Here is a 15,549-nt window from a genome sequence, read left to right on the forward strand (position 1 = left end):
CTACTTTAACCACAGGAGTACTAAGGGCCAATAAAAGGCACAGAAGCATTTCTTGATCCGGGGCTGAGAACTGCACGCACAGGGACCTCGTGGCGCAACGGTAGCGCGTCTGACTCCAGATCAGAAGGTTGCGTGTTCAAATTACGTCGGGGTCACTCTTTGACATTTTTTACCCCACCAAGTCTATATCTCTGACTTCTAAAGCAAAGCCAAAAGTAGGGAGCTTTGCATTGGCCGGGAATTGAACCCGGGCCTCCCCCGTGGCAGGCGAGAATTCTACCACTGAACCACCAATGCTTCACTTACATAGGCTGAGCAGAGAGCCCTGCCGTAGACAGTAGTGATGAGGCCCATGCATTCGCACGGGACACTTATGAACAAAGTTTGCATGGCAAGCCTTGGACTGCCAAACTTTCACATGCTGATGGCAGGAATCAGATGCAGGAGACTGAAACTATGAATGTTTCTGCTTTTGCTAAGGACAGTGGTTTGGGGCCAGTGTTGTGCTTGACAGAGCACGACATCAGCCTGCTCTCTGGGTGCTCCCGGGAGAAGTGGCTGACAGAAAGCACCCTCCAGACCACCAGCAATCTTGTGTTTCACAACATGCCACTGTCACTGGTCTTTCCATCTGGGAAAGCCTAGTCACTGACCTGGCCAGATTCCCTGTCCTCCCCAAAATCCTGGGGAGAAACGGGCAGAGTTCTGTGCCCTGCGCCCTCTTTCGCGTCCCTAACGCGCTCCCAACGCGCCCTACAGCCCTGGTCGGGCACAGCCCTGGTCGGGCTCATACCACTGGGGCCTCTGCCGAGGAAGAGCCCCGGAAGCCTAGGGCCAGGCCTATTGCACAGGCATCTTAGACCAGGCCATTCCGGGATTGCTGTGTTTCACGTCCTGCCCTTCAACACTCCTGGGAGGGCTTTCCCTGACAACCCTCATGTCTCTGCCCTCCCAGGAGGCTGTGGTTCTATGCAAAATAGGGGGTGCACCACGGGCCGTCCCCTTTCCTCTCTCTCGCCAATATCTTTCACCTAAGCTGAGCCCTGCAGGTAAATGTATCTATCTGGCTGAGGGGCCAGGGAGGGCCTTTGCCTGCAGTCTTACAAGCCAGAGTGCAGAGAAGGCAGCAGCTCTGGGACCGGGACTCTGCTCAAAGACATATCTAACATGCCACAGTGGAGCTGATATGGGCAAGACACGTGTCTCACAGGCTGGCAGCACACCAAGACAGTGGCAGGAAACTATGCTAACAAGGAAAGAGAAAAGTCACGTGTCTCGTGGCCTTCCCACCATTAGACAGTAGTCTGCCCAAGAAAACATCCAACAGTGACAGGACAACCAAGCAAATGACAAACGCTGTGCTGAATAAAGTCATCTTACATGACATTTCGTACAAAGGCCCAGATCATGGAGATGATCGCGCAGCAGAAGCAGCAAGTATCAGAGCCAACGAATCTGGGGTGAGTTACACGAGGAGAAAGGGCGACATGGGGACAGGGGCTATGGGCTCAGGGAACAGCTACCACAATGCAACCTCGGGTGTGGGGATGCCACTCATTGCGGGTACTGCCCTGGGATTTCCTTTTAGAAAGAATTGCTGGTTAAAGTGTAGTGCACAAAAAACCCAACTCCTCGATTACACTATTAGATAACATCCTTTAACTGCCCCACCCACCCTGTGTGAGTCTCACCCACTTCCTGCCTGCTCCCTCTAGTCTGAGAGTTGTATCTCCACAAAAAACACACAGTGGGGCTCAATGAGCTGCTCATGTCTGACATGGACACCTAAGCAGTGCTGGGTTCACAACCTGAAAGCCTGCAAAGGAAAGTGTGCCCGGCAGAAGATAAGCTGCCTGGCAACTCAGAACCTTCTTCTAAGAGAAGTAAGACATGCCACAATGGAGTCTAAGCCTACCTGTCTTATGCCAGGACCTTAGAGCTGCAGGCAGGAGCACAAAGGTAAAAACATATATTGAGTCCCAACACGCTCACTGCGGTGGTTGGTCACTGTGGCCCAATCGGTTAGCGCGTTCGGCTGTTAACCGGAAGGTTGGTGGTTCAAGCCCACCCAGGGGCGTATGCTTTTGCCTCCATCAAGTCCTGAATTAAAACACAGCCGTCTGGCTTTGCTCTTAGAGCTCTCGCTTTGCCTGCGTGACATGCTCTATCTCAACATTTCTATCTTCTCTCATCTCTCCACCTCTAGTTATTTCCACCAATAGGACTGGAAACGGGACACCAAGCCTTCTACTTTAACCACAGGAGTACTAAGGGCCAATAAAAGGCATAGAAGCATTTCTTGATCCGGGGCTGAGAACTGCACGCACAGGGACCTTGTGGCACAACAGTAGCGCGTCTGACTCCAGATCAGAAGGTTGCGTGTTCAAATCACGTCGGGGTCACTCTTTAACATTTTTTACCCCACCAAGACTATATCTCTGACTTCTAAAGCAAAGCCAAAAGAAGGGCACTTTGCATTGGCCGGGAATCAAACCCGGGTCTCTCGCGTGACAGCCGAGAATTCTACCACTGAACCAACAATGCTTCACTTACATAGGCTGAGCAGAGAGCCCTGCCGTAGACAGTAGTGATGAGGCCCATGCATTCGCATGGGACACCTATGAACAAAGTTTGCATGGCAAGCCTTGGACTGCCAAACGTTCACATGCTGATGGCAGGAATCAGATGCAGGAGACTGAAACTATGAATGTTTCTGCTTTTGCTAAGGACAGTGGTTTGGGGCCAGTGTTGTGCTTGACAGAGCACGACATCAGCCTGCTCTCTGGCTGCTCCCGGGAGAAGTGGCTGACAGAAAGCACCCTCCAGACCACCAGCAATCTTGTGTTTCACAACATGCCACTGTCACTGGTCTTTCCTCCTGGGAAAGCCTAGTCACTGACCTGGCCAGATTCCCTGTCCTCCCCAAAATCCTGGGGAGAAACGGGCAGAGTTCTGTGCCCTGCGCCCTCTTTCGCGTCCCTAACGTGCTCCCAACGCGCCCTACAGCCCTGGTCGGGCACAGCCCTGGTCGGGCTCATACCACTGGGGCCTCTGCCGAGGAAGAGCCCCGGAAGCCTAGGGCCAGGCCTATTGCACAGGCATCTTAGACCAGGCCATTCCGGGATTGCTGTGTTTCACGTCCTGCCCTTCAACACTCCTGGGAGGGCTTTCCCTGACAACCCTCATGTCTCTGCCCTCCCAGGAGGCTGTGGTTCTATGCAAAATAGGGGGTGCACCACGGGCCGTCCCCTTTCCTCTCTCTCGCCAATATCTTTCACCTAAGCTGAGCCCTGCAGGTAAATGTATCTATCTGGCTGAGGGGCCAGGGAGGGCCTTTGCCTGCAGTCTTACAAGCCAGAGTGCAGAGAAGGCAGCAGCTCTGGGACCGGGACTCTGCTCAAAGACATATCTAACATGCCACAGTGGAGCTGATATGGGCAAGACACGTGTCTCACAGGCTGGCAGCACACCAAGACAGTGGCAGGAAACTATGCTAACAAGGAAAGAGAAAAGTCATGTGTCTCGTGGCCTTCCCACCATTAGACAGTAGTCTGCCCAAGAAAACATCCAACAGTGACAGGACAACCAAGCAAATGACAAACGCTGTGCTGAATAAAGTCATCTTACATGACATTTCGTACAAAGGCCCAGATCATGGAGATGATCGCGCAGCAGAAGCAGCAAGTATCAGAGCCAACGAATCTGGGGTGAGTTACACGAGGAGAAAGGGCGACATGGGGACAGGGGCTATGGGCTCAGGGAACAGCTACCACAATGCAACCTCGGGTGTGGGGATGCCACTCATTGCGGGTACTGCCCTGGGATTTCCTTTTAGAAAGAATTGCTGGTTAAAGTGTAGTGCACAAAAAACCCAACTCCTCGATTACACTATTAGAAAACATCCTTTAACTGCCCCACCCACCCTGTGTGAGTCTCACCCACTTCCCGCCTGCTCCCTCTAGTCTGAGAGTTGTATCTCCACAAAAAACACACAGTGGGGCTCAATGAGCTGCTCATGTCTGACATGGACACCTAAGCAGTGCTGGGTTCACAACCTGAAAGCCTGCAAAGGAAAGTGTGCCCGGCAGAAGATAAGCTGCCTGGCAACTCAGAACCTTCTTCTAAGAGAAGTAAGACATGTCACAATGGAGTCTAAGCCTACCTGTCTTATGCCAGGACCTTAGAGCTGCAGGCAGGAGCACAAAGGTAAAAACATATATTGAGTCCCAACACGCTCACTGTGGTGGTTGGTCACTGTGGCCCAATCGGTTAGCGCGTTCGGCTGTTAACCGAAAGGTTGGTGGTTCAAGCCCACCCAGGGGCGTATGCTTTTGCCTACATCAAGTCCTGAATTAAAACACAGCCGTCTGGCTTTGCTCTTAGAGCTCTCGCTTTGCCTGCGTGACATGCTCTATCTCAACATTTCTATCTTCTCTCATCTCTCCACCTCTAGTTATTTCCACCAATAGGACTGGAAACGGGACACCAAGCCGCCTACTTTAACCACAGGAGTACTAAGGGCCAATAAAAGGCAAAGAAGCATTTCTTGATCCGGGGCTGAGAACTGCACGCACAGGGACCTTGTGGCGCAACAGTAGCGCGTCTGACTCCAGATCAGAAGGTTGCGTGTTCAAATCACGTCGGGGTCACTCTTTAACATTTTTTACCCCACCAAGACTATATCTCTGACTTCTAAAGCAAAGCCAAAAGAAGGGCACTTTGCATTGGCCGGGAATCAAACCCGGGTCTCCCGCGTGACAGCCGAGAATTTTACCACTGAACCAACAATGCTTCACTTACATAAGTTGAGCAGAGAGCCCTGCCGTAGACAGTAGTGATGAGGCCCATGCATTCGCATGGGACACCTATGAACAAAGTTTGCATGGCAAGCCTTGGACTGCCAAACGTTCACATGCTGATGGCAGGAATCAGATGCAGGAGACTGAAACTATGAATGTTTCTGCTTTTGCTAAGGACAGTGGTTTGGGGCCAGTGTTGTGCTTGACAGAGCACGACATCAGCCTGCTCTCTGGCTGCTCCCGGGAGAAGTGGCTGACAGAAAGCACCCTCCAGACCACCAGCAATCTTGTGTTTCACAACATGCCACTGTCACTGGTCTTTCCTCCTGGGAAAGCCTAGTCACTGACCTGGCCAGATTCCCTGTCCTCCCCAAAATCCTGGGGAGAAACGGGCAGAGTTCTGTGCCCTGCGCCCTCTTTCGCGTCCCTAACGCGCTCCCAACGCGCCCTACAGCCCTGGTCGGGCACAGCCCTGGTCGGGCTCATACCACTGGGGCCTCTGCCGAGGAAGAGCCCCGGAAGCCTAGGGCCAGGCCTATTGCACAGGCATCTTAGACCAGGCCATTCCGGGATTGCTGTGTTTCACGTCCTGCCCTTCAACACTCCTGGGAGGGCTTTCCCTGACAACCCTCATGTCTCTGCCCTCCCAGGAGGCTGTGGTTCTATGCAAAATAGGGGGTGCACCACGGGCCGTCCCCTTTCCTCTCTCTCGCCAATATCTTTCACCAAAGCTGAGCCCTGCAGGTAAATGTATCTATCTGGCTGAGGGGCCAGGGAGGGCCTTTGCCTGCAGTCTTACAAGCCAGAGTGCAGAGAAGGCAGCAGCTCTGGGACCGGGACTCTGCTCAAAGACATATCTAACATGCCACAGTGGAGCTGATATGGGCAAGACACGTGTCTCACAGGCTGGCAGCACACCAAGACAGTGGCAGGAAACTATGCTAACAAGGAAAGAGAAAAGTCACGTGTCTCGTGGCCTTCCCACCATTAGACAGTAGTCTGCCCAAGAAAACATCCAACAGTGACAGGACAACCAAGCAAATGACAAACGCTGTGCTGAATAAAGTCATCTTACATGACATTTCGTACAAAGGCCCAGATCATGGAGATGATCGCGCAGCAGAAGCAGCAAGTATCAGAGCCAACGAATCTGGGGTGAGTTACACGAGGAGAAAGGGCGACATGGGGACAGGGGCTATGGGCTCAGGGAACAGCTACCACAATGCAACCTCGGGTGTGGGGATGCCACTCATTGCGGGTACTGCCCTGGGATTTCCTTTTAGAAAGAATTGCTGGTTAAAGTGTAGTGCACAAAAAACCCAACTCCTCGATTACACTATTAGATAACATCCTTTAACTGCCCCACCCACCCTGTGTGAGTCTCACCCACTTCCCGCCTGCTCCCTCTAGTCTGAGAGTTGTATCTCCACAAAAAACACACAGTGGGGCTCAATGAGCTGCTCATGTCTGACATGGACACCTAAGCAGTGCTGGGTTCACAACCTGAAAGCCTGCAAAGGAAAGTGTGCCCGGCAGAAGATAAGCTGCCTGGCAACTCAGAACCTTCTTCTAAGAGAAGTAAGACATGTCACAATGGAGTCTAAGCCTACCTGTCTTATGCCAGGACCTTAGAGCTGCAGGCAGGAGCACAAAGGTAAAAACATATATTGAGTCCCAACACGCTCACTGTGGTGGTTGGTCACTGTGGCCCAATCGGTTAGCGCGTTCGGCTGTTAACCGAAAGGTTGGTGGTTCAAGCCCACCCAGGGGCGTATGCTTTTGCCTACATCAAGTCCTGAATTAAAACACAGCGGTCTGGCTTTGCTCTTAGAGCTCTCGCTTTGCCTGCGTGACATGCTCTATCTCAACATTTCTATCTTCTCTCATCTCTCCAACTCTAGTTATTTCCACCAATAGGACTGGAAACGGGACACCAAGCCGCCTACTTTAACCACAGGAGTACTAAGGGCCAATAAAAGGCAAAGAAGCATTTCTTGATCCGGGGCTGAGAACTGCACGCACAGGGACCTTGTGGCGCAACAGTAGCGCGTCTGACTCCAGATCAGAAGGTTGCGTGTTCAAATCACGTCGGGGTCACTCTTTAACATTTTTTACCCCACCAAGACTATATCTCTGACTTCTAAAGCAAAGCCAAAAGAAGGGCACTTTGCATTGGCCGGGAATCAAACCCGGGTCTCCCGCGTGACAGCCGAAAATTCTACCACTGAACCAACAATGCTTCACTTACATAGGTTGAGCAGAGAGCCCTGCCGTAGACAGTAGTGATGAGGCCCATGCATTCGCATGGGACACCTATGAACAAAGTTTGCATGGCAAGCCTTGGACTGCCAAACGTTCACATGCTGATGGCAGGAATCAGATGCAGGAGACTGAAACTATGAATGTTTCTGCTTTTGCTAAGGACAGTGGTTTGGGGCCAGTGTTGTGCTTGACAGAGCACGACATCAGCCTGCTCTCTGGCTGCTCCCGGGAGAAGTGGCTGACAGAAAGCACCCTCCAGACCACCAGCAATCTTGTGTTTCACAACATGCCACTGTCACTGGTCTTTCCTCCTGGGAAAGCCTAGTCACTGACCTGGCCAGATTCCCTGTCCTCCCCAAAATCCTGGGGAGAAACGGGCAGAGTTCTGTGCCCTGCGCCCTCTTTCGCGTCCCTAACGCGCTCCCAACGCGCCCTACAGCCCTGGTCGGGCACAGCCCTGGTCGGGCTCATACCACTGGGGCCTCTGCCGAGGAAGAGCCCCGGAAGCCTAGGGCCAGGCCTATTGCACAGGCATCTTAGACCAGGCCATTCCGGGATTGCTGTGTTTCACGTCCTGCCCTTCAACACTCCTGGGAGGGCTTTCCCTGACAACCCTCATGTCTCTGCCCTCCCAGGAGGCTGTGGTTCTATGCAAAATAGGGGGTGCACCACGGGCCGTCCCCTTTCCTCTCTCTCGCCAATATCTTTCACCTAAGCTGAGCCCTGCAGGTAAATGTATCTATCTGGCTGAGGGGCCAGGGAGGGCCTTTGCCTGCAGTCTTACAAGCCAGAGTGCAGAGAAGGCAGCAGCTCTGGGACCGGGACTCTGCTCAAAGACATATCTAACATGCCACAGTGGAGCTGATATGGGCAAGACACGTGTCTCACAGGCTGGCAGCACACCAAGACAGTGGCAGGAAACTATGCTAACAAGGAAAGAGAAAAGTCACGTGTCTCGTGGCCTTCCCACCATTAGACAGTAGTCTGCCCAAGAAAACATCCAACAGTGACAGGACAACCAAGCAAATGACAAACGCTGTGCTGAATAAAGTCATCTTACATGACATTTCGTACAAAGGCCCAGATCATGGAGATGATCGCGCAGCAGAAGCAGCAAGTATCAGAGCCAACGAATCTGGGGTGAGTTACACGAGGAGAAAGGGCGACATGGGGACAGGGGCTATGGGCTCAGGGAACAGCTACCACAATGCAACCTCGGGTGTGGGGATGCCACTCATTGCGGGTACTGCCCTGGGATTTCCTTTTAGAAAGAATTGCTGGTTAAAGTGTAGTGCACAAAAAACCCAACTCCTCGATTACACTATTAGATAACATCCTTTAACTGCCCCACCCACCCTGTGTGAGTCTCACCCACTTCCCGCCTGCTCCCTCTAGTCTGAGAGTTGTATCTCCACAAAAAACACACAGTGGGGCTCAATGAGCTGCTCATGTCTGACATGGACACCTAAGCAGTGCTGGGTTCACAACCTGAAAGCCTGCAAAGGAAAGTGTGCCCGGCAGAAGATAAGCTGCCTGGCAACTCAGAACCTTCTTCTAAGAGAAGTAAGACATGTCACAATGGAGTCTAAGCCTACCTGTCTTATGCCAGGACCTTAGAGCTGCAGGCAGGAGCACAAAGGTAAAAACATATATTGAGTCCCAACACGCTCACTGCGGTGGTTGGTCACTGTGGCCCAATCGGTTAGCGCGTTCGGCTGTTAACCGAAAGGTTGGTGGTTCAAGCCCACCCAGGGGCGTATGCTTTTGCCTACATCAAGTCCTGAATTAAAACACAGCCGTCTGGCTTTGCTCTTAGAGCTCTCGCTTTGCCTGCGTGACATGCTCTATCTCAACATTTCTATCTTCTCTCATCTCTCCACCTCTAGTTATTTCCACCAATAGGACTGGAAACGGGACACCAAGCCGCCTACTTTAACTACAGGAGTACTAAGGGCCAATAAAAGGCAAAGAAGCATTTCTTGATCCGGGGCTGAGAACTGCACGCACAGGGACCTTGTGGCGCAACAGTAGCGCGTCTGACTCCAGATCAGAAGGTTGCGTGTTCAAATCAGGTCGGGGTCACTCTTTAACATTTTTTACCCCACCAAGTCTATATCTCTGACTTCTAAAGCAAAGCCAAAAGAAGGGCACTTTGCATTGGCCGGGAATCAAACCCGGGTCTCCCGCGTGACAGCCGATAATTCTACCACTGAACCACCAAGGCTTCACTTACATAGGCTGAGCAGAGAGCCCTGCCGTAGACAGTAGTGATGAGGCCCATGCATTCGCATGGGACACCTATGAACAAAGTTTGCATGGCAAGCCTTGGACTGCCAAACGTTCACATGCTGATGGCAGGAATCAGATGCAGGAGACTGAAACTATGAATGTTTCTGCTTTTGCTAAGGACAGTGGTTTGGGGCCAGTGTTGTGCTTGACAGAGCACAACATCAGCCTGCTCTCTGGCTGCTCCCGGGAGAAGTGGCTGACAGAAAGCACCCTCCAGACCACCAGCAATCTTGTGTTTCACAACATGCCACTGTCACTGGTCTTTCCTCCTGGGAAAGCCTAGTCACTGACCTGGCCAGATTCCCTGTCCTCCCCAAAATCCTGGGGAGAAACGGGCAGAGTTCTGTGCCCTGCGCCCTCTTTCGCGTCCCTAACGCGCTCCCAACGCGCCCTACAGCCCTGGTCGGGCACAGCCCTGGTCGGGCTCATACCACTGGGGCCTCTGCCGAGGAAGAGCCCCGGAAGCCTAGGGCCAGGCCTATTGCACAGGCATCTTAGACCAGGCCATTCCGGGATTGCTGTGTTTCACGTCCTGCCCTTCAACACTCCTGGGAGGGCTTTCCCTGAGAACCCTCATGTCTCTGCCCTCCCAGGAGGCTGTGGTTCTATGCAAAATAGGGGGTGCACCACGGGCCGTCCCCTTTCCTCTCTCTCGCCAATATCTTTCACCAAAGCTGAGCCCTGCAGGTAAATGTATCTATCTGGCTGAGGGGCCAGGGAGGGCCTTTGCCTGCAGTCTTACAAGCCAGAGTGCAGAGAAGGCAGCAGCTCTGGGACCGGGACTCTGCTCAAAGACATATCTAACATGCCACAGTGGAGCTGATATGGGCAAAACACGTGTCTCACAGGCTGGCAGCACACCAAGACAGTGGCAGGAAACTATGCTAACAAGGAAAGAGAAAAGTCACGTGTCTCGTGGCCTTCCCACCATTAGACAGTAGTCTGCGCAAGAAAACATCCAACAGTGACAGGACAACCAAGCAAATGACAAACGCTGTGCTGAATAAAGTCATCTTACATGACATTTTGTACAAAGGCCCAGATCATGGGGATGATCGCACAGCAGAAGCAGCAAGTATCAGAGCCAACGAATCTGGGGTGAGTTACACGAGGAGAAAGGGCGACATGGGGACAGGGGCTATGGGCTCAGGGAACAGCTACCACAATGCAACCTCGGGTGTGGGGATGCCACTCATTGCGGGTACTGCCCTGGGATTTCCTTTTAGAAAGAATTGCTGGTTAAAGTGTAGTGCACAAAAAACCCAACTCCTCGATTACACTATTAGATAACATCCTTTAACTGCCCCACCCACCCTGTGTGAGTCTCACCCACTTCCCGCCTGCTCCCTCTAGTCTGAGAGTTGTATCTCCACAAAAAACACACAGTGGGGCTCAATGAGCTGCTCATGTCTGACATGGACACCTAAGCAGTGCTGGGTTCACAACCTGAAAGCCTGCAAAGGAAAGTGTGCCCGGCAGAAGATAAGCTGCCTGGCAACTCAGAACCTTCTTCTAAGAGAAGTAAGACATGTCACAATGGAGTCTAAGCCTACCTGTCTTATGCCAGGACCTTAGAGCTGCAGGCAGGAGCACAAAGGTAAAAACATATATTGAGTCCCAACACTCTCACTGCGGTTGTTGGTCTCTGTGGCGCAATCGGTTAGTGCGTTCGGCTGTTAACCGAAAGGTTGGTGGTTCAAGCCCACCCAGGGACGTATGCTTTTGCCTACATCAAGTCCTGAATTAAAACACAGCTGTCTGGCTTTGCTCTTAGAGCTCTCGCTTTGCCTGCGTGACATGCTCTATCTCAACATTTCTATCTTCTCTCATCTCTCCACCTCTAGTCATTTCCACCAATAGGACTGGAAACAGGACACCAAGCCTTCTACTTTAACCACAGGAGTACTAAGGGCCAATAAAAGGCACAGAAGCATTTCTTGATCCGGGGCTGAGAACTGCACGCACAGGGACCTCGTGGCGCAACGGTAGCGCGTCTGACTCCAGATCAGAAGGTTGCGTGTTCAAATCACGTCGGGGTCACTCTTTGACATTTTTTACCCCACCAAGTCTATATCTCTGACTTCTAAAGCAAAGCCAAAAGAAGAGAGCTTTGCATTGGCCGGGAATCGAACCCGGGCCTACCCCGTGGCAGGCGAGAATTCTACCACTGAACCACCAATGCTTCACTTACATAGGCTGAGCAGAGAGCCCTGCCGTAGACAGTAGTGATGAGGCCCATGCATTCGCACGGGACACTTATGAACAAAGTTTGCATGGCAAGCCTTGGACTGCCAAACTTTCACATGCTGATGGCAGGAATCAGATGCAGGAGACTGAAACTATGAATGTTTCTGCTTTTGCTAAGGACAGTGGTTTGGGGCCAGTGTTGTGCTTGACAGAGCACGACATCAGCCTGCTCTCTGGCTGCTCCCGGGAGAAGTGGCTGACAGAAAGCACCCTCCAGACCACCAGCAATCTTGTGTTTCACAACATGCCACTGTCACTGGTCTTTCCTCCTGGGAAAGCCTAGTCACTGACCTGGCCAGATTCCCTGTCCTCCCCAAAATCCTGGGGAGAAACGGGCAGAGTTCTGTGCCCTGCGCCCTCTTTTGCGTCCCTAACGCGCTCCCAACGCGCCCTACAGCCCTGTCCGGGCACAGCCCTGGTCGGGCTCATACCACTGGGGCCTCTGCCTAGGAAGAGCCCCGGAAGCCTAGGGCCAGGCCTATTGCACAGGCATCTTAGACCAGGCCATTCCGGGATTGCTGTGTTTCACGTCCTGCCCTTCAACACTCCTGGGAGGGCTTTCCCTGACAACCCTCATGTCTCTGCCCTCCCAGGAGGCTGTGGTTCTATGCAAAATAGGGGGTGCACCACGGGCCGTCCCCTTTCCTCTCTCTCGCCAATATCTTTCACCAAAGCTGAGCCCTGCAGGTAAATGTATCTATCTGGCTGAGGGGCCAGGGAGGGCCTTTGCCTGCAGTCTTACAAGCCAGAGTGCAGAGAAGGCAGCAGCTCTGGGACCGGGACTCTGCTCAAAGACATATCTAACATGCCACAGTGGAGCTGATATGGGCAAGACACGTGTCTCACAGGCTGGCAGCACACCAAGACAGTGGCAGGAAACTATGCTAACAAGGAAAGAGAAAAGTCACGTGTCTCGTGGCCTTCCCACCATTAGACAGTAGTCTGCCCAAGAAAACATCCAACAGTGACAGGACAACCAAGCAAATGACAAACGCTGTGCTGAATAAAGTCATCTTACATGACATTTCGTACAAAGGCCCAGATCATGGGGATGATCGCGCAGCAGAAGCAGCAAGTATCAGAGCCAACGAATCTGGGGTGAGTTACACGAGGAGAAAGGGCGACATGGGGACAGGGGCTATGGGCTCAGGGAACAGCTACCACAATGCAACCTCGGGTGTGGGGATGCCACTCATTGCGGGTACTGCCCTGGGATTTCCTTTTAGAAAGAATTGCTGGTTAAAGTGTAGTGCACAAAAAACCCAACTCCTCGATTACACTATTAGATAACATCCTTTAACTGCCCCACCCACCCTGTGTGAGTCTCACCCACTTCCCGCCTGCTCCCTCTAGTCTGAGAGTTGTATCTCCACAAAAAACACACAGTGGGGCTCAATGAGCTGCTCATGTCTGACATGGACACCTAAGCAGTGCTGGGTTCACAACCTGAAAGCCTGCAAAGGAAAGTGTGCCCGGCAGAAGATAAGCTGCCTGGCAACTCAGAACCTTCTTCTAAGAGAAGTAAGACATGTCACAATGGAGTCTAAGCCTACCTGTCTTATGCCAGGACCTTAGAGCTGCAGGCAGGAGCACAAAGGTAAAAACATATATTGAGTCCCAACACGCTCACTGTGGTTGTTGGTCTCTGTGGCGCAATCGGTTAGTGAGTTAGGCTGTTAACCGAAAGGTTGGTGGTTCAAGCCCACCCAGGGACGTATGCTTTTGCCTACATCAAGTCCTGAATTAAAACACAGCTGTCTGGCTTTGCTCTTAGAGCTCTCGCTTTGCCTGCGTGACATGCTCTATCTCAACATTTCTATCTTCTCTCATCTCTCCACCTCTAGTTATTTCCACCAATAGGACTGGAAACGGGACACCAAGCCTTCTACTTTAACCACAGGAGTACTAAGGGCCAATAAAAAAGGCACAGAATCATTTCTTGATCCGGGGCTGAGAACTGCACGCACAGGGACCTCGTGGCGCAACGGTAGCACGTCTGACTCCAGATCAGAAGGTTGCGTGTTCAAATCACGTCGGGGTCAGTCTTTGACATTTTTTACCCCACCAAGTCTATATCTCTGACTTCTAAAGCAAAGCCAAAAGAAGGGCGCTTTGCATTGGCCGGGAATCGAACCCGGGCCTCCCCCGTGGCAGGCGAGAATTCTACCACTGAACCACCAATGCTTCACTTACATAGGCTGAGCAGAGAGCCCTGCCGTAGACAGTAGTGATGAGGCCCATGCATTGGCACGGGACACTTATGAACAAAGTTTGCATGGCAAGCCTTGGACTGCCAAACTTTCACATGCTGATGGCAGGAATCAGATGCAGGAGACTGAAACTATGAATGTTTCTGCTTTTGCTAAGGACAGTGGTTTGGGGCCAGTGTTGTGCTTGACAGAGCACGACATCAGCCTGCTCTCTGGCTGCTCCCGGGAGAAGTGGCTGACAGAAAGCACCCTCCAGACCACCAGCAATCTTGTGTTTCACAACATGCCACTGTCACTGGTCTTTCCTCCTGGGAAAGCCTAGTCACTGACCTGGCCAGATTCCCTGTCCTCCCCAAAATCCTGGGGAGAAACGGGCAGAGTTCTGTGCCCTGCGCCCTCTTTCGCGTCCCTAACGTGCTCCCAACGCGCCCTACAGCCCTGGTCGGGCTCATACCACTGGGGCCTCTGCCGAGGAAGAGCCCCGGAAGCCTAGGGCCAGGCCTATTGCACAGGCATCTTAGACCAGGCCATTCCGGGATTGCTGTGTTTCACGTCCTGCCCTTCAACACTCCTGGGAGGGCTTTCCCTGACAACCCTCATGTCTCTGCCCTCCCAGGAGGCTGTGGTTCTATGCAAAATAGGGGGTGCACCACGGGCCGTCCCCTTTCCTCTCTCTCGCCAATATCTTTCACCTAAGCTGAGCCCTGCAGGTAAATGTATCTATCTGGCTGAGGGGCCAGGGAGGGCCTTTGCCTGCAGTCTTACAAGCCAGAGTGCAGAGAAGGCAGCAGCTCTGGGACCGGGACTCTGCTCAAAGACATATCTAACATGCCACAGTGGAGCAGATATGGGCAAGACACGTGTCTCACAGGCTGGCAGCACACCAAGACAGTGGCAGGAAACTATGCTAACAAGGAAAGAGAAAAGTCACGTGTCTCGTGGCCTTCCCACCATTAGACAGTAGTCTGCCCAAGAAAACATCCAACAGTGACAGGACAACCAAGCAAATGACAAACGCTGTGCTGAATAAAGTCATCTTACATGACATTTCGTACAAAGGCCCAGATCATGGAGATGATCGCGCAGCAGAAGCAGCAAGTATCAGAGCCAACGAATCTGGGGTGAGTTACACGAGGAGAAAGGGCGACATGGGGACAGGGGCTATGGGCTCAGGGAACAGCTACCACAATGCAACCTCGGGTGTGGGGATGCCACTCATTGCGGGTACTGCCCTGGGATTTCCTTTTAGAAAGAATTGCTGGTTAAAGTGTAGTGCACAAAAAAACCAACTCCTCGATTACACTATTAGATAACATCCTTTAACTGCCCCACCCACCCTGTGTGAGTCTCACCCACTTCCCGCTTGCTCCCTCTAGTCTGAGAGTTGTATCTCCACAAAAAACACACAGTGGGGCTCAATGAGCTGCTCATGTCTGACATGGACACCTAAGCAGTGCTGGGTTCACAACCTGAAAGCCTGCAAAGGAAAGTGTGCCCGGCAGAAGATAAGCTGCCTGGCAACTCAGAACCTTCTTCTAAGAGAAGTAAGACATGCCACAATGGAGTCTAAGCCTACCTGTCTTATGCCAGGACCTTAGAGCTGCAGGCAGGAGCACAAAGGTAAAAACATATATTGAGTCCCAACACGCTCACTGCGGTGGTTGGTCACTGTGGCCCAATCGGTTAGCGCGTTCGGCTGTTAACCGGAAGGTTGGTGGTTCAAGCCCACCCAGCGGCGTATG

At 52.3% G+C, this 15,549-nt stretch overlaps 1 non-coding gene across 1 annotated transcript; it reads right to left on the minus strand.

Annotated features, from left to right (window-relative positions):
- Positions 1 to 2,473: 2,473 nt before the first annotated feature.
- On the minus strand, positions 2,474 to 2,544 carry TRNAD-GUC (transfer RNA aspartic acid (anticodon GUC)). The gene has a single exon. It is a non-coding gene; the product is annotated as a tRNA-Asp (tRNA).
- Positions 2,545 to 15,549: the final 13,005 nt, after the last annotated feature.

The sequence above is a fragment of the Pleurodeles waltl genome, chromosome 4_1, assembly GCF_031143425.1.
Source record: "Pleurodeles waltl isolate 20211129_DDA chromosome 4_1, aPleWal1.hap1.20221129, whole genome shotgun sequence".
NCBI classification, from domain to species: Eukaryota; Metazoa; Chordata; class Amphibia; order Caudata; family Salamandridae; genus Pleurodeles; species Pleurodeles waltl.